Below are 25025 nucleotides of genomic sequence, written 5' to 3'. Positions count from 1 at the left end.
CCAGTTTTTTATAAAAAAAAAAAAAAAAACCTTACAGTCCAGTGAGTTGTAACAAGTCTCCTAGTTTAATAAAAACACCTCAGTTCAAGGTCAGCCTCAAAAATGAACCAGGATGGCTTCACTGGTTTATTAAAGAAAATGGCATTTGGAATACATCTTTTCCTAGTGAGGTCTCAGTAATCTTCATGGCTTTCCTGCTAAAACCATACTTCATCACAATAGCTGTGCCATACATTTTTTTTTTTCCCCCTTGAGCTGTATTGCTCTTCTTTGATTAGGAAGCGCTTATGATTTATTGTGCTGTGTGGGTGTAGCTGGAGCATAGCTCCTCACCAGCTAATCAACATTTCTTTTCCTCTTCACATTCTGAAATGTCTCTTGCTAGATTCATCTTGTTCTGCTCTCAAAGCTTGTGGTGTTACTAATAGTCTTCGTCACTAATACATCTCTGGGGTTTGCACGAACCTCTCATCCCCATTCTCTTCTCTGTCCTTGTGAATACAATGTTATAAATAAACCTCTTCCTAAAAATAAAATAAAACGCTTTCATTTAGCACCCACATTGCTCGTGAGACTGCTAATAACAAAACTTGTATCCAGAGTTATATGCATTAGATCAGTGGCTCTCAACCAGAGGTCTGCGACCCCCTGGGAGGCCACAAACCGGTTTCAGGGGCCCACCAAGCAGGGTCGGCATTAGACTCCCTGGGGCCCAGAGCAGAAAGCCGAAGCCCCCCTGCATGGGGCTGAAACCTGGGGCTCTGAGCCCCACCATCCGGGGCTGAAGGCTAAGCAACTTAGCTTTGTGGGTCCCCGCTGTGGCATCGGGCGCTGGGCAAATGCCCTGCTTGCTACCCACAAATGTGGGCCCTCGCTTTTATATGCAGAAACACAGTTGATGTGGCACAGGTGGGCCATGGAGGTTTTTATAGCATGTGGGGGGGGGCCCAGAAAATTTGAGAACCCCTGCATTAGACAACATGAGGTTTGGGGAGGTGAATGGAAAGCATAGCACTTTTAACGTAGTTCTGTTCAGCTGACTGCTCCTGACTGATAAGGAAATGACTTTGGAGACAGGAGAAACTTTTTTGAATCCTGTGTGTAGTTAAGTTCTTCAAAAGCTTGAGGCGGTGACTATTCAGTCTTTGCAGCATGCTGACTCTAAAGTCCACCAAGCTGTCAGTTATTTCTCCAGTTTTGCTTACATATGAATGTTTAGGGATGTGATGAATCTCTATTTAAAACTCACACCAATACGAATATCTACACGGGCTGGTATCTTCAGAGGTTTCCAGAAACTGTCAATCGGCCACTACCTCATGGATGTGATTAGTAATGTAATCTCTGTTCCTCTCTGCAGCTCCCGTCCTCATTACTAGCACCCCTTTTTGTTCTTTCAAATATGCAAACCGTTAGTTATGTGATGGCTTGAAACACTAGAATTGTCACACTTCTGTTTCACTTTGGTAGCTGTTGTGTACAATATATTTTATCACAGGATTTTTTTTAAATACTTGAAATCTTACTTCCTGACCTGAAGATGTCAGATTACCAGCTCTGTAGACTGACCATTTCAATCTATCCACAGAATAGATGTAGTGCAGGCAAAAGGATTTTACTTTTTATTTTCTCCTCTCTTCAATGTGGCCTATGTGGGATAGAGTTTCTGGTCGTATTCAACTTGAATTAAATGATAGTTCCTGGTCATGCGTCAGCTGAATTGGCAACCTTTTGTGCCTTGGGGTAGACATAAAGACTGTAGGCAGACACTCCACAAATAAGTGTTAATAATCATGTTAACTCAAGTTAACAATCAGTTAGTTCAAGTAATATGACCAACTGTAGTCTGGGCAAAGCCTCCTCCAGTATGTTTTCAGCAGAAACTGAGGCTGAAAAATTCCTTCAGTGAGGTCACCCCTACTTTGTGTGGGCATTGGGAAGGTAAAGGAACAGTTGAGCTGCTTGGAGACTGTAGAACTGGAGGGAAGTGTTGTCACTGAAGAACCTAAGTAGAGATCTTGGCAGAGCATTGAACAGTAGGTGTGAATAGGGAAAACCCCTTTTTGTGTTTACATAAAACATCCACATTACTGCGATGTTAAGAAGATGTCAGCGGCATCTACAGTATTGGATGAAGAATATAGAGGTAGGATTCAGAATCTGAAAAGAACAGTGGGTGATGGCTAATAATGTGGCAGATTCATTGCTTAATATTAAGGGTGACTTTTTTCAGATCGGAGTGTACAACATAGCCTTGCTAATTCAGGTCCCTGTTTCAGTTATTCTTCCCTATCCAAAAACTAGTCTGTAACTATTCCTTCCAATGAAGAATCCCTTTCTGAAGCTTCAGGAAAAGCATGACATACCTTGTGTGTCTCCTGGTGCTGAGAAGCTATCATAAACAGCCTCAAAACTGTAGGTTGTGTGTAGTACAAATGTCAGAACAGAATAGTTTTGTTGTGTGTGTATACCAACTTGATATACTAAAGGTTCAGATCTTTACACAGAACTTTGAAGCACAAGTACTTGATGTTTTAGGATTTCTGGTTAAGTCTGCATTAATTTATCCCACAGAAAGGAGCCTCCCTGAAGGAAAGGGAAGAAAATTTCCCCTACAGTGTTAAGAGGGTCCTGTTGAAAGAGCAGTCTTGCTTTCACTTTAGGATGTCACTTTTGTATTCTTACTCTGCTGGAAACAAATGCAGAGCTCTAAAAGCTATAGGAGGAAATATTACTCATCAGAAAAAACACAGATACTCTTTTTAGCACAAACTGAATCCTTAAGTTCTGAACAGACTTCTCAAAATACATGACCCAAAACACAGAAGAGTATGTAATTATATTCCACCCTTTTTAGACCACAGAATGGGAAGTTGTATGGTAATCCAGTGACTATAAATTAGGGTGTGCTTGCTAATAATAGTGTTCCATGAGATATGTACTCTCAAATCACACAAATTTATCTCGACTGTATGGATGGGGAAAACGGGAATAAATCCTGAGTTTTCTATTTTTGAACCTGTGCTCTTAAACGCAGTTGCCTATGAGACCTATATTTTCTCTTCGACAGGATCTTGGTCAAACTTACTTTTGCTAGCCCAGTTGCTAGGTCTGCGGCCAATGGCAACACCACCCTACAGTGTGGTTGAAAAAAGCGAGCACACAGTCCTCTTGTTTCATAATTAACATATGGAAAAAACAAATCCTATCAAACCAACCTAATAGCTTCTTTGACAGAGAATAAGCCTTGTGGATAGGAGGGAAGCAGTAGTTGTGTACATCTTGAGTTTAGTAAACTAGGGAAATACAACCTAGATGGAGCTACTATAAGGTGAGTGCATAACTGGTTTGGAAAACTGTTCTGACAGGTTAGTTATCAGTGGTTCTCAGTCAAGCTGGAAGGGCATATTGAGTGGGGGGGTACCACAGGGATCTGTCCTGATGTGGTTCTGTTCAATGTCTTCATAATTGATTTAGACAATAGCATAGGGAATACACTTAAAAAGATTGTGGAAGATATCAAACTGGGAGGGGTTGCAAGTGCTTTAATGGATAGTATTAAAATTCAAAATTATCTGGACAAACTGGAGAAATCGCCTGAAGTAAATAGGATGAAATTCAGTAAGGCCAAATGCAAAGTACTCTACTTAAGAAGGAACAATCAGTTGCTTACATAAAAAATAGGAACCTGTCCAGGAAGAAGTACTGAGGAAAGGGATCTGGGGATTACAGTGGATCGCAAGCTAAATATAAGTCAACAGTGTAACACTGTTGCGGGGGAAAAAAAATAAGCAAATATCATTCTGGGATGTAATACCAGGTATGTTGTAAGCAAGACACAAGAAGTAATTCTTCTACTCTACTCCATGCTGATAAGCCTTCAACTGGAGTGTTGTTGTGTCCAGTTCAGGGCACCACATTTTAGGAAAGATGTGGATAAATTAGAGACAGTCTTGAGGAGAGCAACAAAAATTATTAAAGGTCTAGCAAACATGACCTATGAGGAAAAATTGAAAAGATTGGGTTTGTGTCGTCTGGAGAAAAGATGACTGAGAGGGGACATACGTTTTTTCAAGTAAACAAAAGGTGGTTATAAGGAAGAGGGTGAAGAATTTTTCTCATTAACCTCTCAGGATAGGACAAGAAGCAATGGGCTTAAATTGCAACACGTGAGGTTAGGTTGGATATTAGGAAAAGCTTCCTTACTACCACGATGGTTAAGCACTGGACTAAATTGCCTAGGGAGGTTGTGGAATCTCCATCATTGGAGGTTTTTAAGAACTGGTTTGACAAACACCTGTCAGGAATAATCTAGTTATGTAGTTCTGCCTTGAGTGCAGGGTAGTGGGCTAGATGACCTCTTCTGGTCCCTTCCAGTCCTACACTTGCGATTTTATGATTTAATAATGTTAGTTAATATTACATACTTTTTACCTGCAGAGTGGCATGGTAAAGCTTACTTTTCTGTATGCAGAGTAACTTAAGAATTTTGTTCAAGTTTTTAACATTAAGAAAGCATGGCAAAAAAGGCCAAATGGGCACTAAAACCTTTGCATTGGCCAGTGATGTCAACTTACTTTTTAGTACTAATACAGCATTAGAGGCATGAAACAGTCCAGTCCATTGGTTAGATGTCCTGTGATTGTTTGACCAGTAAGTAGGAGATAGTCTTTAGGCTTAAAGCACTTCTGTGTTGTGTCATGTAGTTGTCTTTTATTCTAGCTGCAACTAAGCATTGTGCATTAGCACTGTGTTTGATTAACCTTCAAGAGCACTGCAAGGCTGAAACACATTTTCGAAACACTGCAATCAGTCCACAACACATGTTACATAAACATTATTTCTGTTTTACAGATGAAGGAAAAGGCAGAGGTCAAGTGATTTGCCTAAAGTTAAACAGCATGTCCGTGCCAGGACTAGAATCCTGGAGTCCAACTCCCAATCCGCAAGAGCTTACTGCCTAGTAAATTCCATTGTGTTTATCTGTGCCGCACATTTTGGCAAAGCAATAGGAGAATATGAGAGGCACAGAAACAAGCTGGCTGTTACTTATCACCTTATTATCTTCTAGTTGTTTGCAAATTGATCGCATGATTATTTGCTCCATTATCTTTCCTGGTACAGAAGTTACGGTGACTGGTCTGTAATTCCTCAGGTTGTCCTTATTCCATAGATAGATAGATTGGCACAATATTTGTCCTCTTCCAGTCCTCTGGAATCTCTCCCGTCTTCCATGAGTTTTTGAATATGGTAGCTAATAGCTCATCTCCTCAGTCAGCTCCTTGAGTATTCTAGGATGTATTTCATCAGGCCCTGGCCACTTTAAGACTTCTAACTTGTCTGAGTAATTTTTATCGTGTTCTTTTCCTATTTTACCCTCAGATCCTACCTCCTTTTCACTGGCCTTCATTATGTTAGACATCCAGTCACTACTAACCTTTTTGGTGAGAACTGAAACAGAAGTCATCTAGCACTTCTGCCGTTTCCACATTTTCTGTTGTCTTTTCCCCTTCATTGAGTAACAGCCTTACCCTGTCCTTGGGCTTCCTCTTGCTCTAATGTAGTTGTAGAATGTGTTCTTTTAACCCTTTATGTCTCTAGCTAGATTAGTCTCATTTTGTGCCTTGGCCTTTCTAATTTTGTCCCTACCTGCTTTTGTTTCTGTGTGTTCATGCTTTGTGATTTGGCCTAGTTTCCACTTTCTGTAGGACTCTTTTGAGTTTCAGATCATTGAAGATCTTCTGGTTAAGCCAGGTTGGTCTCTTGCCATACTTCCTATCTTTCCTACACAGTGGGATAGTTTGTTCTTGTGCCCTTAATAATGTCTCTTTGGAAAATCTACCAAATCTCTTGAACTGTTTTTCTCCTTAGTAGTTTTATATCCCATGGGATCCTACCTACCAACTCACCGAGTTTGCTAAAGTCTGCCTTCCTGAAATCCCATTATCTTTATTCTGCTGTTTTCCCTCCTACCATTCCTTAAAACTGTGAACTCTCATGTCATTGTCACTTTTAGCCAACCTGCCTTCCGCTTTCCCATTCTCAACCAGTTCCTCCCTCTTTGTCAAAATCAAATCTAGAACAGCCTTCTTCCCTAATTACTTTCTCCACTTTCTGAAATAATTAGTTGATGATCCCTATGTAAATGTGCACAGACTTAATTTAACGTGGGTTAACTCTACCAGCGTGTTTTCCATGAGCATAATCCTCTATCTTTCTAAAACTTAGAAAAAGCATGAAATGTTTTCATTGCTCTTCAGTCACTTTAGGCTATAAGCACATGAAAATGAGATCCTTCTTGAGTTCCTCTGCTGTGCTGTTTTGTCCTAGTTTGCTGCAGTCACTTCATGAACCACTAGCTATGATGCTAGAACTTCAAGCTACAGCCTGTAAATTAGATCTGGGCCCATTTCTGGTTGGTGAAGGTGAATGCCTCCTTTAAGGAGGGCAAGATCTCCTCTCTATAAGAGAACTAATTTACACTGTGGCTAAAAATCACTTCCTTGCTGATAAACTTGCTGACTTTTGCCAACAAGTGGTGCTTAGGGAACTCTAGCAATAACTGGAGTCCTCTATTTTCTCACTCCAGTCAAATATGGCCTTTTATGACTTGGTTGTGCTGCAGCTATTGCATTGGTGGTGTTTGCGGACTGACATAGTGAGGGATGGATGATTTGGATATTCTTGCTGTGAGTCCCTTAAATCTTGTCCGGTACCTTCAATACCCTAGGCCGGTTGTGGGCAACCTGCGGCCCGTGCCACTTGCTGCAGCTCCCATTGGCTGGGAACCGCATGGGGCCGTGCCTGCAGACCGTCAGTGTCAGCAAAATGTCTCGCAGCCTGCCGACCCTGATGGGCTGCCGACCACTGCCCCAGGCCATAAGATGGTGGCATAATTGGAGATACTAGCCAAGGTATTTGGAACCACTTTGGAGTAAGTTCTTAGGGTGTAGTAATGGACAGTTGCTCATCTTTGAGAACTCTCATATCCTGGGTTCTGATACTTCTGCTGTTCAGTGTGTACTGTGGGTTCTTAGGAGGATTAGTGACTGTGTGTGTGATGCACTGTCTAGCTCTCTTCCTTCAGCCTGGCTGGTACAGATAGGCAACGGGTAAGTTGTTCAGTGGAGACTGGTGTTTAGGTCACATCTACCTGAGACTCTTTGGAGAAGATAGGAAAAAATGCTTTAAGGTAGATGACTAATTCTGCTCAGTTAATTGGGGGAGTCTGCTTGTTGTCACATAGGCGTGCCACCTGTGGGATCTCTTGCACATTCAAGCAGTCAAGGATCCAGCTGACAGGCATGGTTTAGGGCTTCTCCACAGGGGAAGCGAACTGGGTCAGCTATTCCAGCATAACTCCCGTGTGCAAGACTATATTCTGGAATAAAAGTGACTTTTGAAGTAGAGTAATTTATTCCAGAATGAGGTTGCTTACTCTCTTCTGGAATATCAACACACGGTCGTTACTATAGGATAGCTATGGTCAACTTCCCCTTTTGTAGACGAGGCCTAGGGTGACTTTCAATCTGTGCTTGGCTTGAAGGCTGTGACCTCTGCTTTTGGATGCAGGCTTTGCCATAGTGCTCTCCTTGATTTGAATTACTGCACTTTGCTCTTCTTTTCTAGCATCTTGTAGACTATTGGGGAGGCTGCATCTTGTGCAGAAACTAGAGATTTTTGCTAGACATGCTTCTCATCAAGATCACATTACACCATGCTCTGCTCTGGCTGCTTGTTTGCATGCAATCCTACATGTATGATGGATAGAGACCAAAAAACCACTTTGGAATCTTGATGTGAAGGTGAACATCTGGGTTGCTGTGGCATAACAAGGAAAGATCAAATGAGGTGCTTGTGTGGACAGCTCCGAGGTATAAATGGGAGTGCTGCTGCTGGGCGCACTCAGGGGAGGGGCCCTAGATTTGTAGCTGTCTTCTCTAGTGGCTTTCTCCTGGGATCCTCTGACAGCATTCTGCAAGTTACCTTTTAAACCCTTAAGAAGGGGAAGCTTTCAAGGAGAGGCAAAGGTGTAAAAATGAGGTAAACTCTGTTGATCCTGTCCCTTAAAATCATATTTCAGGGTATCAACCAGCCACTGATGATAGACAGGGCTCAGGGAAAATAAAAAAAAAACCAAATGGGGATGAAGGGTTTCTTTTATTTACAACTTTTTCTGAGGCATCTGGTGCTGGTTACTCTCACACAATACCAGAGTAAATGCATTACTAGTTTGATTTCGTACATGCTAGCTTTTATCATTGAAGTACCTACAACAATTGACATTTAAAAGCAAACTTGTCAAATGTGCATGAACATAAGAAGCACTGTATGTATGTGTATATATTTGCAGATGATACAAAATTATTCAAGATAGTGAAGTCCAAAGCAGACTGCAAAGAGGTGCAAAGGGATCTCTCAAAACTCTGAGCAACAAAATGGCAGACTAAATTCAGTGTTGATCCAAAGTAATGCACGTTGGGAAAACATCCCAACTATGCATAAAAAGTGTTGGAGTCTAAATTGCAGTTATCACTCAGAACTTGGAGTAATTGTGGATAGTTCTCTGAAAACATCCACTCATTGAGCAGCTGTAGTCAAAGCTAACGGTGTTAGTAACCATTAGGAAAGGGACCGTTAATAAGACAGAAAATATCATCATGGCATTATATAAATCCCTAGTACTCCCACACTTGAATACTGGATGCAGTTCTGGGTGCCCCATCTCAAAAAAGACCTATTAGACTTTGGAAAAAGTACAGTGAAGGTCAATAAAAATGATTAGGGGTTTGGAACAGCTTCCCTATGAGGAGGGATTAAAAAGACTTGGACTTTTCAGCTTAGAAAAAAAACTACTAAGGAGGGGGATATGATTTGAGGTCCATAAAATCATGGATGGTGTGGAGAAAGTGAATAGGGAAGCATTATTACCCCTTCGCAATCACAAGAACTGGAGGGTCACCCAACGAAATTAAGAGGCAGCTGGTTTTAGAACACATGTAAGGAAGTACTTCACACAACACGCGGTTATCCTGTGGAACTTATTGCTAGCGGATGTTGTGAAGGCCAAAAGTATAACTGAGTTTGTGGAGGATCGATCCATCAGTGGCTAGTAACTAAGATGGTCTGGGGTGCAGCCCCATCTCTGGGTGTCCCTAAGGCTCTGACTGCCAGAAAATGGGACTGGATGACAGGGGTTGGATTGCCCTCATCCGTTCATTCCCTTTGAAGCATCGAGCATTGGCTGCTGTCAGAAGACAGGATACTGGGCTAGACAGACCATTGGTCTCACCCAGTGTGGCCATACTGATCTCTCCTGTTTGCTATAATGTGCTTACAGAGAGTCTTTTTCTTGCTGTTTTTTTTAATACACTCAAAATACTTTTTCAGTTTTGTTTTTTAACCTGGAGATGTTTAAAACTGCCAAATTTTGAAGGTGTCTTTTTGCCTCCTGTCAACACTCTGCTTTCATCAGGATGATTTCAGCTTTCATTAAGTATTCATCTTAAATGACTACTGACTTTTATTTTTTAGGAGAATTGGTCCTTTATGTTCTAGGTGTTTAAGGATGATTGAGAGGGCTGTGGATCAAATGATTCTCCGAATGGATACTAATTGTGCAGGGAAAAGGCTTTTTGATGAAGATGGTACACTAACAAGAGTACCGTTTGGTCTCCATTGGAATGTATGCTTAAACGTGTAAATGAATATTAACTTGGTGATGTAGCTGATGAAGGCATAAACTAGTCTGTAACTTAAATGCAGGGTTAATGTGTTATCTCCTTGGACAGAAACAGCAAGACTACTGAATTCCATGTAGTACTACTTACCAAACGTTTCCTGATGTTATTTTGAAGGATAACAGAAATAAAGACTAATTTGAGGGTTAATAGGGGGTGGAAAGGTATTGTCATACTGTGTCTTTTTAAACTGTCTGAACATGTCTTTGGGATTTAAAAAAAAACAAAAACTTTTTCACATAAAATTACTTCAGACTTAACAACATTCTGCTTCATAATCTCTGCCAGGGATTGAAAGTATCCACTTGCTACTGATCAATGGAGACCTTTGCCACTAATTCCTGCAAAACTTGTTTCTTACAAAAACCATCTTAGATCTTTTATGCTTGTAAAGAATAACTCAGATGTAAACCTTTATGGTGCTTCCTGCTTGAGGCTGCAAACAAGTGCAGCTGCTGCTAGGGAAGGCTGTGAGGAAGAGTGGAGGCAGGCCCCGGAAAATGAATAGCTGATACAAGGCGGTGATGGTGTGGGTGAGATGAGTGGAGACCATCCAGGCTGCTCCAAGTAGGCATGGGGCTGGAGGAAGAATAAGGGAGCAGACTGTGCCCACAGCATTCAGAAGTACGTGGGTTTGAAGGGACCCAGCCTTTTACCCTCCAAGTAACCAGATGGGAAGGGTGTGTGGAAGGGATTTAAACTTGTTAGGCAGCCATTATCCAGGAGCAGCTCCAAAAGATGGAGGCCCCTAACTGTTGTAAAAGGCAGCAGCCTGGTAAGAATCATGCCACAAGGTGTCTTCTAGTATGTGTCTTAAACAAGATTTGACCATATCATATAATGGTTTCTCATTATCCTTGTACCATTAATACTGAAAACCAGCTCTGTCCTTGATATCCTTCTCTTCCATTTGCCAGACTGGCTTGTAAGTCTACATAGGGAAGAATCAGCATTGTGGAATGATGGGCCTTTTTTTTCCACTGCTTTTTGTGCCAATCTCATAGACTTCTGCAAACCGAAGCCTGTCCTGCTGTGAAGCTTAAGCTGACCACTGCTGTGCTGGTATCTTTGCGCCCATGAAGAGAAGATGACTTGTCCTGCTTTATGTAGCACAGCTCTTTCAAAGTGGTTCTCTTCCATTTTTTAAGCTAAGATTTTTGCATTTGGAATGCTTGGGGTAGGTTCCCTGAGCGTCTCTAGTTTCCCCTCACTATCTAGCCCTCCCTTACCAAACTCTCCCCTCCCCTCTCCCGTAGTGTTCAGCAATTACTTGCCTGCTTTTGCAATAGATTGTTTCCTGCTTTGTTGCACAAAGGGTTGGAGGCTCTTCTTGGGATTCAATAAGGTAGGCTTCCACCTGACCACGAGAATCTCTGTGCCTGCATTGTGAGCTAGTCCTCCACTTTCCAGGCATATAACTTGGGATTGCTCTGGAGACAGCAGCAGAGAAATTTTTGAATAGACACTGCTAGATCCTTATCAGTGCCTGTTTTCCTGTCCTACCCTTTACCTTTCCATTCTTGTGCTCTCAGTGTGTATTGAGAACTCATTCACTGTCTGGATTCCAGTCAGGTAGGGGAAGAGCTTCTGTGATGCTGCTTGATCATTCCACCACAGTTGGCAGAAGACTACCCTTCTTGATGCTGTTTAGACAGTCTCAGTCCAGGGAAGAAGGTGCTGTCAACCGACTGACTCTTTTCCTTTGGAGTTAGAGGGCTTCTGAGACCTTGAGTGACTTGTTCCCCTACGTAGTATGGAAGGCTCAAAAGCGAATGCTGAGGGCTGCTTCCTCTGATCGTTTCTTGCTGTGTAGTCTTCTCCCAACAGGAGACTTCTCATTCCTGTCGGGAGATGCCCTGATGACTGGCTTGATTCTAAGCTTCTGCTGCTGAAGATGTTGATACTATCTGTATATGGTTCTTTATCCAGGTAATGTTGAAATACACTAGGTACATGTTTTGCTGTCGGGATCATCTTCTAATTCTTACCTTATCCCCTTTCAAGGGATCAAATATGAACAGGATGCATAAATCCCAAAAGATATTAACACGGTTCCAAGGTGCATGTACTGCTTGGAAAGACCTTAGTTACTTTAAATTGAAAAAATCTCTGTATGATACTTACATGTGGCTTGCTTGTGCTTGTCAGTGCCGTTCTATCTGGTGTTCATTTCTGTCGCCCCATGCATTTGGGACCAGGGTTGTACTTTGGCAAGACAGAGATCATTTCAGAACCTCCTCTGACATCTCTCTCTCACAAGATGAATTGGCTATTTTAGGATTCCCTAAAGGGAACTACTTTCACCTTCTGGGCTACTGACACTTAGTCAAATGGTTTATGGCGTCCAAATGCCATAGTATAGAAGTTTTTAAATTTTTAGACTCTCACCACCATTCCTCACCTCCATCTCTTCCCCCCCCGCCCTCCCTCCATTTGCCTTTCTACACTGTGGCAGAAAAACTTGATCCAAGGATCTAGGGGCATCTGGCATATCATTACCTTTAAGTGGTTGTCTAATATGTCTAATGTGATCTCAATATCCTGTTTTGAAGATAGGGAGTGTTGAGGCCTCATGTCCTGGAAGTTATTGAAAACACTGTGGAACAAGATTGCTGTATTCTACATGGGCAGAGCAACTAAATCCTTTGCTCAAAGAAAGGGTGCCAGGGGAGAGAAGCTATAGAGCAGTGGTTCTACCCCAGGGGTTACACAAAGGTCTTTTGGGGGTACGTTAACTCCTCTAGATATTTGCCTAGTTTTATAACAGGCTACATAAACACTAGCAAAACTAAAATTTCATACAGACAACTTGTTTATATTGCTCTATAAACTATACACTGAAATGTAAGCACAGTATTTGTATTCCAGTTGAGTCACTTTATAACTATATGGTGAAAATGACAAAGTAAGCAATTTTTTGATAACTGTGTACTGTGACACTTGTATTTTTATGTCTGATTTTGTAAGCAAGTGGTTTTTAAGTGACGTGACACTTGGGGGTATGCAAGATAAATCAGACTTCTGAAAGGGATCTAGTAGTTTGGAAAGATTTGAGTACCACTGGTGTAGAGCACATCCCCTAGTAGGGGCGGAATAGATTGTATCCTACTGGAGAGTGGTATTTCTGCTTCTAGGCCATGGGCAGTGTCACCTGGGCAGGACATTGCTGAACAGACAAGATAATACTGACTCATCTAATAGCTGGCATATTAGACCTTTTATTCTAGAGATTCTTGCACAGATCTTAACTAAATGGCCATGTTGCTAAGCAGGAGGAGATGGAGACTTTAGTTGTACTGTTAGCATGTTGTTGACCACAACTTACTGTTTTCTCTTGTGAAGCAGGGAATTCTGTAAAGTATCCCAAATATTGTGAACCTGATTAAAGAGATTTCTCATTTCTTTCTAACTTCCAGTGCTTGAAGCTTCCCACATGGAACTTCAGTAAGTTTACTTTTGGGGCTCCTTGAGTTACTCAAGGAGGCGTCTGCTAAAATACTCCTTTCTTTCCCTGTGGAAGTTACCTTGGATTTCTTCACAGAATGTCTTTTGGCATGGCTTGCAATGGAGCTTGCTTAGTTTCAAATCCAGCATATTGTGTGTATCCTAGCACTTTATCCTCTCATGCTGCAATCTGTGGCTGAAGCATGTTACCGCTGATACAACCTGCTATTTCTTGCCCTTTTCTAAATTTGTGCCTCTTAGTTGCCCACTCATTAGGTAGCTAGGTTCTAGTACCTACTGCCAAACAGTCTCATATAGGCGTGTCTCCGTTTTTGAGCTCCCTCTAGCTTTTCCTTTTTTTTCAGGGCTTTCACTTCTTTCAGATTCAGAAAGCAGAAACTCATTTCATTTTTCTACCCTTATTAATGCTTCATTTAAGATCTGGTCCTAGTTTGTGCCATGTGTAGGTCATTTCTTTCCCTCTTTCACTCATCCTTCATTTAGGAGTTTTTTCCAAGACCACTTTCATGGACTAGAATAGCTCTTATGCTAATCTGTAGAGGAAGTCTGATATTTTCTTGTGGCTGCTGGTTGTGACATGATCAGACTAATCCTCAAGTTCTACTTTGCATTTTGTCTGTTTAGCCGTCTGGAAACCTTTGTTTCAGACCCTGGAGCCAGATGTTTATAGCCAACATATTGGTTGGAGAAATATCCTGCTTCTAGAGGAAACCTGTAGGACTATGTCATTTAATTATTTTCTTAAGCATTTTGTACTTTGAGTTGCTATCCTTTTTGTGCAACAGATTCTTAATTTCCTCTAAGAGGCTTTCAGGATAATGTGTATGTATGGAGAGACAATTTCTTCTAGGAAGATTTTTTTTTTTAGTAATTTTTTTCAGTGCTAATTGAATACACTCTACCTCAAGTTTTAATTCTTGCTTCCCAGAGAAGGGTTACTTAGCTCAGCTTCTTTCATTTGTAGTAAGAATGTTGCATTTTTTCACTATCTTATTACCACCTCTATATGGCAGTTGGAGGATGACTGCTTTCTACTTCCCATGTGTTGACTTCTGTCCAGATCAGTGGATCTGGTGCAGGAGAGAAGGCAAACTCATTTACCTGTAACTTTGACAACTTTTTTCTTTTAGGGATCCCCTACCCTGCACATGCCCTTTCCTGTGTTGTACATTCTGTATTTTGTTAGCATGGGATTCTTTTATCTGTTGTCAAGACAAGGCGGAGTGTTGTATGGCAGCGATTCTCAAACTGGGTCAGGACCCCGAAGTGGGTCACAAGCCCATTTTAATGGGGTTGACAGGGCCGGCATTAGACTTGCTGGGACCCAGGGCTGAAGCCTGAGCTCTGCCGTCGCTCAGCAGGCAGGGCTCAGGCTGTGGCCCCCCTGCCCTGGGGTCATGTAGTAACCTTGTTGTTAGAAGGGGGTGGCAGTGTAATGAAGTTTGAGAACCCCTGTTGTGTGGGATTAAAATATCATCATTCTGACACTGACCTAATGATAGGTTTCAGAGTAGCAGCCATGTTAGTTTGTATCCACAAAAAGAAAAGGAGTACTTGTGGCATCTTAGAGACTAACACATTTATTTGAGCATAAGCTTTCGTGAGCTACAGCATCCGATGAAGTGAGCTGTAGCTCACGAAAGCTTATGCTCAAATAAATTGGTTAGTCTCTAAGGTGCCACAAGTACTCCTTTTCTTTTGATGTAATGATTGTCGTTTTGTCTCCGCAGCCCTGGAAACTTTTTCTTTTTTTGGGGGGGGGGGAGGGAGAAGGGGGTCAGTTCAGCAAGAACAGTTTATAGTTTCTCTCCTAAAAAAAAATAAAAAAATCTGCCTCTGTTTTGCTGGATTGCACAGATGTGGTCATGCGTGTTAGTTCATATTCTGAGCAGTGGATTTGTGCTGGGGAAAAATCAGAATTTTAGGTTAGAAAACACTTTGCATTTCTTCCCATATCCTCCTGATATATCACTTACAAAATTTTAGATGAGGTAGACTCTAACTTTCCTTAGGAGTGGGAAGACTCTTCAGGAAATCCACTATGGCTTTCTTGTAGCTTTAACTTTTAAAAAAAGCTTTTTGTTCAAATCCTCTCATGATATTGGCTCCTCTTTCTTCATTCTGTAACACCTGTCTGAAGACTGCGTACTGTATTTGCTCCAACTGCTTGTACTCTAAGTGAAAGTTTGAACATCTTGTACAACAGTTTGCTGTCAGGACTGAATTTATGGCTGTTGGTTGCACTAACATGCTTTTTACAGTGTCATGTTCCTAAACTTACAGGAATGCTTATGTGATTGGACAAACCACAAAGGAAACTTAATCAGACTTAATCTTCACTTAGCCATGCATATTGACATGCGCAGCTAGATGAAGTCAAGCTTAAGTAGACTGCCAACTAAGGTGACCGACTGTCCCTATGCTATAGGGACTGTCCTGATATTTGGGGCTTTGTCTTATATAGGCACCTATTATTCCCCCCCTCACTCCGTCCCAGTTTTTTTTCTACACTTGCTATCTGGTCACCCTGCTGCCAACCCCGACCTGGCTTGAACATTTGAGTGGCCTTTTGAAGTAATCTATCAGGGCCCCTTCCTACATCTTCACGAAAGTAATCAACTCCGGTTTATTGTGATAACTTGCTTGGCACGTGATCAGCTAAATTATGTGGGGCACACTCTTACTTAATTGAATTACTTCGTACAGAGAGGGGTATTTCTCAATAGAGCACCATTTACTTGTACAGAGGGGCGTGTGTGTGAGACTTTTTAAATGTTAAGGGACAAGTTTCAGCATAAACAGAGGATTTGGGAAGCTGCTAGGGTCCTCAATTATTTGACAGGTCTTTGTGCGTTCTGGTGCTTAGGTCAAGAAGAAAGGGGCATGCCCTTTTTATCCCCAATAGTAGATGGTGGGGGGGGGGAACCTGTTAGAACATCCAGGGGGACTTCTGCTGTGCCAGATCTTGAATACTTTTGACCTGTATTGAGACTCTGATGTGTAATATGCAGAGACCTGAAGTTGATCTGGCACACTGAATAGAAAATAAGACCTCTTGCTAAATACGTAGAAATAAAATGCTTTATACGCTGCAGAGAAGTTACTATTTTCTACTTTGTGCACCTGTTACAAATATAACAATGATTCATATGTTCTTGAAAGTAAGAGTTGGTAGTTGGCAGGCAATGGTGCTCATGTTGTGAGCAGACCTGTAATGGGGTGGGGGAGGAAATGTAGTGTAATTCAAGCCCTCCTTTATCAACACTGTCTGAGCTAATGGATGGCAAAACATAGTTCATTGTAAATAGAAGCTTGTAGAGTGGCAAGGGAATATCTACGAAGTGAAAAGTTACTCTAGAAGCTGATTTCAGTCAACTGTGTTTTGGGGTGCTTTAGAAAAGATGAAGCTTCATTTTGTCTGGGCAGCAAAGGAAGTGAAATGCTATTGGCTGTGTTGATAAATTCTGTTTTAAGTGCGGGGTGTCATACTACAAAATGAGCTAGTTAAATCCTCTGATATACCAAATCCTGAGTCAAACACCTGAAGGCTCATTCCTGCATGAGAAATAGTACTAGGCTGAAAAATGTTCTGCTTATGGGATAAGAATAAAAGCAAACAATGACTTGGAAGAATTTAGTGGTCACCTAACTAAGAGTGTAACTATTTTGAAGATGAGTCTTCGCCTTTATGAAGAATATGTAGACCAAGGACAGAGGAGGGTGGGGAAACTTGTAAAGCTATAATGTTAGACTAGAAAGCATCTCTCTCAAACCAGTACCAGGTGAGGTTCTGTGTTGGGCAATAAGTAGGTAAGACTATCTTAAAAGAAACCTGCTTGATGAGGCTGGTCCTCTTTCCTCTGGTCATAAGCTGTCTAGTGCTGCAGGGTGTTCAGCTATATCAAAAAATAAAATGGCTTGTCAGACTAAATCTTAAACAGAGTGTAAAACACATTAACCTGAAGTCACATTCTAGCCACAAGCTGCTGCTTTTGTTTTTTGTTAACTCTCAGTTCCAAAAAAGGCTACTGCCTCTGGCTTTCAAAATGGCTTTTAAAAAAAAACAAACCCTGCACTTGGATCATAAAACTGTAGAGCTAGTATTTCTCCTATAAACTTGAGGTGTGGGGACTGCTCTTGAAGTAGATGTTTGCCAGTAGAAAGTCACCAGGCTATGGGGTGGTAGAGTAGAACAGAAATGGGATTACAGCTGTAGGATTCTTCTTCTACTATTAAACTAGCAAGAATACGTGCAAATAGGAATGGTATGAATACTGCTTTTCAACATTTCACTGACTAAACACTTATGCATTTGTGAAATACCAAAGGTAAATGTTGCCAAGCTCCAAGCGCAGTGCCCTCTGAGGTGTGGCCAACAAAGCATAAATGGATTCCACAGTGGTGGAATTCAGTGAAAGAGCTACCTGTCCTCTGTCACAGAAGCAGGGGAGTGAGCACAAAACTTCCAACAGTGATTCTCTAGGTTGGAGTAATACAGCTGTCTTTAGATGATAAATTTATTGTGGTTCAACTGAAATGAAACCTCTGATGTTAGTGAAAAGGCATTCGGCTTGCTATAGCCAGTGAAGGTCAGTCAGTCCTCCCGTCTTTCAGCAGGTTTGGAAAAGAGTGATGTGGAGGGAAGGACTTCTAACAAAAGTATCCTTCACTTTCTCTACTCTAAAAATCTAGAAGAGCACTTATCAAATCTTTCAGGACTTCAGAAGATGAGGTGGAACTGTACTTCAAAACACCTACTAATAGAATGCTATAAATGTTTTTCTTGGGTGTCTTTTTTTTAAAGAACTTAAGATTTTTATCTTGCACAAAATCACTCGTTTTTTCTATATGTGCTTCAATAATGGAAGCTTGAAAAATAGTGTATTTGAGACCATTTTGAAATTGGAGTGGGAGGGGAGTAGTGGTGGAAAGACTTCACCTGACACTGTCTCTTTTGATGGTGGGATGGAGAGGAGGCTGCCAGTTATCTTTCCTTGGTGCACAAGAAAAGGCAAAAGGAAAGTTAGTACCAAATCTCTGCACAGAGAATGGCTGGGTGTGTTACTGATGCTTGAGATGTGGGGTGGATTTCATGGGAGTTAGTGTTAGCACATGTATTCTCTTTACCTACTATTCTTATTTAGCCCATCAGTGAGTAAGCATTGAAGCCTTGTAAAGTTTCAATAGCTAGAATAACAGTGGTAATTACAAATAGAGAACACTCTGTTTCTCTTGCATTAAGAAGGCATGAAGCTGTGGACTAAAACCCACTGTCTTGCAGCTGCTCTGTACTGACTTGGTTTCAGATTTCCCAGGCTTTCATGTGATTGGGATGTATACCTTCTCCTCACCTGGAGAAATCCATTGTCTCTTGGCAGCGGTTTGGTTTGTCAACCTAGGTAACTTCAATTGGATATGGCTTCTTGTGCCCTGTAGCAGAGAACTCTGGGATTCCAGAAGTGGCAGACTAACTTCTTCACTATTACCTAATACTCTTGCATCAGATTGAGAAGTGGGCATCCAGTGTGGCTTTTTTCTTTCCAAATGTGGTTATTATGTACTATATGGTTTTAGTCCCTTGAACAGATTTGTGAAATTGCAGCTGGATATCTGAAAACTTTAATATCTCCTCACTCTTACCCTTTCCTAGCTTTGCCAAAAATATTCAAAGGGACAATGTGCATGAAAACTGGATGCATTCATTGAACAAGGGATTATTTTATGATCCTCCGGAGTTCCAAAGGTTATAAAACGATCCTTCTTTGCCTCGGTTGCCACCGATGGTAGATGAATGGCCAAATCTCTCTCTTCAGAAGCAAGTAAGTGGCCAATGAGCCTTCAATTCTGGCTTCCTTTTTAACCTTGAATCTACATTTCCACCCCCTTTATCTCCCCAAGTCACTTCCTACCTCTTTGCACTATAGAGCAGCGGAAGCAACCTCTTGCTATTGCTGGTTTTACATTGCAGCAATTCTTTTTTTCCCCCCTCTCCCCCTTTCCTGATCAGTATGTCCTTGGACACCTACAGCCCCCCAGCAGAGCTTTAGGCCATCTCAAGTGTGGACACAGCAGAGGATGATTCCTCTGGACACAATCTCTGTAGGAATTCAAAGTGTTTATCCTAGTTTCATGGCTCAGCCATTGGCAGTCTCCTTTCTTCCCCTTCACCCCACCTCACCCCCTCCCCAAAAATTCCATGGCCCGACTGAGAAAAGGTACAATGGTTGTCTGCTTAGGGATTTGCTCCTCTGCTTCCAGTCCCCAGCACCAGAGGAGGAAGTCCAGTTATCAGTTGCAGGTAGACCCTTTCCCTTGTGCCTTCTCCCCCGTCATGAGAATAATCTATAAGGCTCTTGGCAGAGGAGTTAGTCACACTCTTAAGAAGGAAGTTCTATGACCCTCTCAAAGCATAGCCCACTGTAGAGAGAACAGGTTATGGCGTTCCTCTTAAATCTTCCTCTGAAAGCAAGGAAGAAAACATTATCAGCCTCCCCTGAGGTGTTACGTTACAAATGTTTTTAGTCATTTAAACCTGGGTGGCTGTGGTGGCGGCCTTGGGGTGAGGCAGGGGTTTTGGTATCCTCCCTTATTCCTATGCTTCCATCACTGGCTCAGCTCCTTTCAGAAGATCTCTTCAGCAATTTGAGAAACCAGATTTCGTGTCTGAATGTAGTGTTAACATGTGATCTTTGGCTTGGCAAGATTGGCAATGGAAATGGCAGAGAGAGTCTATCAGGTGGAACTTTTGCTTCCAAGTGACTCTTGTGGGTTAGTGGGTTCAGAGACTTGCTTCATCTCTGGATCAGTTGCCACTTGAGAAACTGGCCCCTCCACTGTTCCCTCACAAGTGGACAGAGCACCTTGTAAAGCATGCTGCTGGAGAATGCTGATTGTATTTTGCTGCCCAGGCTGGAGTGGCAGGGGAACCCTGAGCTCCGCTGGAGCAACCAAGAGCAGAAGCCCTCAGCCTGGACTGCCCCAAGCCCTGGCTGGAGTCGGGGGAGAGGTCCCGAGCCTGGGCTGCCTGGCTTCAGCCACTGGGAGCAGAATCCCCAGCCCGGCAGGAGCTGCTGGGGGAGGAAGCCAGGAGCTTGGTGCCCAGAACTGCAGCAGGAACTGCAGGGGGGGCGGTGGCAAGAGGATGGGACGGAAGCCCTGAACCATACCTATGTGCTAGAAACTAGTGGAAGGCCACCAACTCAATTTATACAGGCTATCCTACAGTTAGACCAGGTCACTAGTCACTGTAAATGGTTACTATCTTCAAACCTGGGCCTTAGAAATGAAAGGTCCCATATGCCACTACGTGTATTCCCTGAGCCAGACCCTTGGAATTCTCCTTTCAAGAATGAAGCTTGCATGTGTATAAATAAATATAGTGATCTTCAGATAAGAGTTAACTTAAGAAAATTCTTGCCAGAAGCTGTGTTCATTTTGGTATCTAACACCTTTCCCTTCAGCAATTGCTAGCTTGTAAACCTTGCTAATGAAAATGGTAAATTTTACACTTTGGTTTAAAAGCTTGGTAATGTGGGTCACAGAACTTCACCATAAAATGAATGTTCTCTACTCTGATGTCTGCTTAAGTGAACTGGGTAAGCTTGATTTGAGATGCCCGTGAGGCATTGTTAGTAAATCCTATAACCGTGCTAGCACTTTTTGCATCTACTTCTACTTGGGAGCTACAGCACATCTCTATACTGAAGGCACCCAGGTTTTAGGTTAGTTTGATTGTTTCTTCTCTCCCCTCTCCTCCAATCTTGTTTGCATTGAGCCTACTGTAATTAATGACAACCTCCATATTGCTGGGTCATTCAGAATTCTGTTGAAAATTGGATGGAACCATGTATAAAGAGTAGATGACTCAAGTTGATAACTATACTAGGTCAAAACCTACTGGTACAGGTTTCTGGGTCAAGTAATTCAGTTACAATAGGCTTAAAAAATAATTGATACTACTTCAATTACATTTTGAGTGGACCCTCTCAACCAGCTGAATTACTTTACCATTTATTCTTTCCATGGTCTATCAATAGAAGGCTGATGATGATGATGCTTTCTGTCACCTGCCTCACTAAAAGCAAAACTCTCCTCCTCAAGATTCTTGCATCTTTCTTTAGCGATTCCTACAAGAGCCCTGGTAATACCTTCAGCCTTGTAGCTAATCCACTTACGTAGTGGATTGTATAGTAAAACACCGCAACTGTGCCATTATCCTCTAATTATAGTTAACAGCTTGTAATGTGCTAGAAAAATCAGAGGCTTGTGTAAGAAAATTAGTATATACCAAATGGATTTCTGATTTAGCTGGCAGACTGAGCCACTTGGAGCTCAAATTCCTGTAAGCAAACGATCAGAAATTCTTGACTTCTCTTCCCTTCCATAGTAGGTTCTGTTACAGCTCAGGTTTCAGTTGTCCTGTCGGGCTATGTGCCTGCAACTCCTGTTGACTTCAGGAGTTTATAAAAGAAATGTGTAGGGGATCCATTTTCAGTAGATGAATCTTCCCCAGGTGCAAATTGTTGTAAAGATTACTTACACAAGACTTGGCCTGGGACCTTCTAAAACTTTCATAAAAGAGAAGTCTGTGTTAATTGAATGCATGCAAAATATTTTGGTGTTAAGCATTTTGTTTGAAAAAGCAAATTGAGAAATTAGGTTTGATTTTTTTTCTATGTTCTCACTTCAGTAAACATAGTTACTTGAGTAATTACCTAAATCCTTAAGAATTTTTTTTTTTGGTTGACACTGTTCGGTGGCCCCGTTAAAGTTCTGAGTAATGTCATATCTGTATTTCCATGTGATGTAGGACTTGACTTCCAATTCCAAAAAAGTATTGCTTTTGACCTTTTTGGGGGGCAAGGGGGGCATGTCTAGATGGCACTGGAAGGTTGAAATGAGGAAGCTAACTGGAGTTCTTTGGGTTTGATAATTCAATGCAAGTTTCTGATAACACTGTTTAAAAGATTGTGCTCTTTTTAAAAAATATTTATTTTTAAGGAAGGCTTTATCCAATTCCAGGTGATCTTTGAGACCCTTCATGTAAAAAGAAAGTGGACTGTCTAAAAACAAAAGCAAACTTCCAGAACATGAGACCGTATAGATGAGAGTATATGAAGCCATTAACTTGCGTACCCTAAACATTATCAAAGATACAGAGTTAACAAATGGGGGGTGGCGGGAAGTAATTCTTTCCCCACGACTTTCCATTTTTGTGACTTAAATATTGCTTAAAACTAGTGAAAGAAAAAGGTGACTTTCTGTGTGTTGATCGCATCCCTTGAAGCACCATTTTACAGACAAATATAAACTTCAGTATAGGGAAGCTACGGATAAGTGAAGAAAAATCTATTGCCAGTAAGGGTAAGGACAGTCAAATGCATTTTAAAAAAAAATCCATTAAAAGCAAAAAAAAAAATCTTAGTAATGATATTTTTCTAAACATAGTACAAGATGGTAAAATTGCTTATATAAAAGGCAGTGTTCAATAAATATTTTTTGTCTTTATTTGGAAACAAGGTGGACGATGTACATGTGTAATTCTGTAATAATGAAATACTTTCTATTCCAGCAGTAACAAAGTTGTAAAACAGAATCTGTTTAATGTTTTTAGTAGGCAGGGCTGGATAACTCTCACCTAAGAGCTTTAAAATAATTGGCCAAGGAAGTCTCTGCACTAATGTTGATTTTTGGTAATTGTGGAATGCTTAGGAAATTCCAGAAACATTGAAAAAGCTAATGTTCTGTCAGTATTTAAGGCTTAACGGGATGATTTGTATGTGTCAGTGCTGTAGCTAAAAGAGTGAATGCAGTTGTCAGGTATCTTTAACGTGGAATATAGAGTAGAATGGATTTAAAATGATTTTAAAACAATAAATTCATGTTTTTCACTTAAGTCTGTTTAGTATTAAAATTGAAATTATGACCACCTTCGTTAAAGCCTAACTCTCTGATTTTAATAGATTAATGTTGAATCATTTAGCTATCAGATAGTAATAAGTTAAAGGGAGCTGCTTTTTTGAAGTTAATACAGAATCAGGGGAAAACATCTTTAACTTCTTTGCAGCCAGCTCAAGATCTATAAATGTCACAATATCAGGCACTTCATTAATTTCTGTATTTGCAGTTTTTTTTACAATGGATTAAATGCTGGTATTGACATTTTTCCAAATGTCAGTACTTTCTGTTGAGCAGAGAAGATTTTGCTTTAATTACTCTTGGTTTCATTTCAGCAGCTGCAGAGAGAATATTTTCTTCACTTGGACTAGTTCTTTCAGAATTGAGAAGCTGACTGGTAATTTTGGGAAAAAAATCAGTTTTTTTTTTTTTTTTTCTCTTCCACCTAGTGGTTAAAAAACAGGTGGGAGAGGATGAGATCTACTAATTCTAACAACTTGAATTATGTGGGGCCAGATTTTTCAAAGGTAGTTAAGGCACCTACAAATGCAGGTGACTACTGGGATTTTCAACAGTGCCTAACTCATACTGATTTCAACTCCCATTGATTTCAGTGGAATTTAGGTACCTAACCTGCTTAGGCATTTTTGAAAACCCAGAAGGTGCATACCTGCATTTTTAGGCACCTAAATATCTTTAGAAAATCTGGCCCATGCTGACCAGAAATGATCTGAATTCATTAGCAGTGAATATTTCCTTTCTTTAATAAATTATGTTTTTCATTTTATTTTTATAAACTTTTCTTTATGCATCCAGAATATTTAAAGTAGCCTTACTTGAATAATAATTTTAAAAGGCTATTTTTGTACACTTAGAATTGAATTCCAATTTCCATGCAAATATGGTTTGATGCAAATTGTGTAAGAAATTACCTAGTAAATAAGAAATGTCATTTGCATATTTTAACAATTTAAAAGAATTACAACTTGAATAAATGTATGTTTAGCTATATAATTGCTAATCTAAATATGTATAAATACCCTGTATCCTTCATGGCTAGCAAAATATACCAAATTCCATGTAAATCAACATGTTACTGCTTATCACAACCAATGAGAATTAATTTCTGCTTATGGCAATAAAGTGCAAATGCAAAACGAGACTTAAATCAAGGAGGAAACCTTGATTTTTAAATCAGTCCATCCTGAGATCAAGTAGGATAGGGAAGTGATATTACCTTTTCGGGTATGTCTACGCTACAGTTAGATATCTGTGGCTGGCCCATGCCATCTGACTTGGGCTTGCAGAGCTTGGGCTATGGGACTGTTTAATTGTGGTGTAGATGTTGCAGTGTAGACATACCCTTTGTGGCTTTGAGACTGTTACTGGAATACTGTGTTTGGTTCTGGTTTCAGCCCTTCACAAAGGATGCTCAGAAAATTGGAGGGGATTCAGCTTCTGAACTTTAGGGTTATCCAGATAATATATATTGATTTCTGAGCTATAGGTTGCTTTTGACTGGCATTAAGTCAGTCTCTCTCTCGCTTTCTTTCCATCAGTAATGGCTGCAGTAAACTGGAATTAGCTTGCATCTGTAATGCAACAATGCAGCTTTTGGAGGATCGTTGTAGTCTATCAGAAGTAGTAAGTTTGCTTGCACATCTCTGCCAGTTGAACTCAAAGGATCTGCCACTCATGCATCAGGAAGACTTTACCTGGCAAATGGAAATAGTGCCAGCAACAAAAATATACTCTTGAAGTTTCTCTTATTCAATCTTTAAAACTTCATTAGGACTCAGAAGATTAGGAAGTAGTGATCTCAGTTTTTCAGGACACCACTTGCCTCTTTCCCTCTTGTGCAAAGAAGCACCTGAGAATATGCTGACCGAGTAATCATTCTGGCTGCGTCCTAACCTCAGACTT

General features: G+C 40.9%; 1 protein-coding gene across 15 annotated transcripts in view; it reads left to right on the top strand.

Moving 5' to 3' along the window:
* The window catches only part of ELAVL2 (ELAV like RNA binding protein 2), a 161473-nt gene that overhangs the window by 46741 nt on the left and 89707 nt on the right, over positions 1-25025 (top strand). The gene's annotated exons all lie outside the window — the stretch shown is intronic.

Source organism: Lepidochelys kempii, chromosome 5 (assembly GCF_965140265.1).
Source record: "Lepidochelys kempii isolate rLepKem1 chromosome 5, rLepKem1.hap2, whole genome shotgun sequence".
Lineage (NCBI taxonomy): Eukaryota > Metazoa > Chordata > Testudines > Cheloniidae > Lepidochelys > Lepidochelys kempii.
The sequence above is the reverse complement of the archived record's forward strand: the minus strand, read 5'-3'. Positions and strand labels throughout refer to the sequence as shown.